Raw genomic sequence first — 332 nt, 5'->3', positions numbered from 1 at the left:
GGGGGGTGGGTTTGAGCTGGGCTGCCTGCTCCCCTCCCCCTGGGCTTGCCTTTGCATTCGCCGTTCCCTTCTCTCCAAGGGGCTCCTCACACTTTCCATATGTCACGCTCTCCCGCTTGCTCACGCTTCCTGCTTTCTGCCCTCTCCACTCGCCGCGGGGGGTGGGTTTGAGCTGGGCTGCCTGCTCCCCTCCCCCTGGGCTTGCCTTTGCATTCGCCGTTCCCTTCTCTCCAAGGGGCTCCTCACACTTTCCATATGTCACGCTCTCCCGCTTGCTCACGCTTCCTGCTTTCTGCCCTCTCCACTCGCCGCCCCGGCGCCTGGGGGGTCGG

Source organism: Eurypyga helias, unplaced genomic scaffold (assembly GCF_000690775.1).
Source record: "Eurypyga helias isolate BGI_N326 unplaced genomic scaffold, ASM69077v1 scaffold25138, whole genome shotgun sequence".
NCBI classification, from domain to species: Eukaryota; Metazoa; Chordata; class Aves; order Eurypygiformes; family Eurypygidae; genus Eurypyga; species Eurypyga helias.
The sequence above is the reverse complement of the archived record's forward strand: the minus strand, read 5'-3'. Positions refer to the sequence as shown.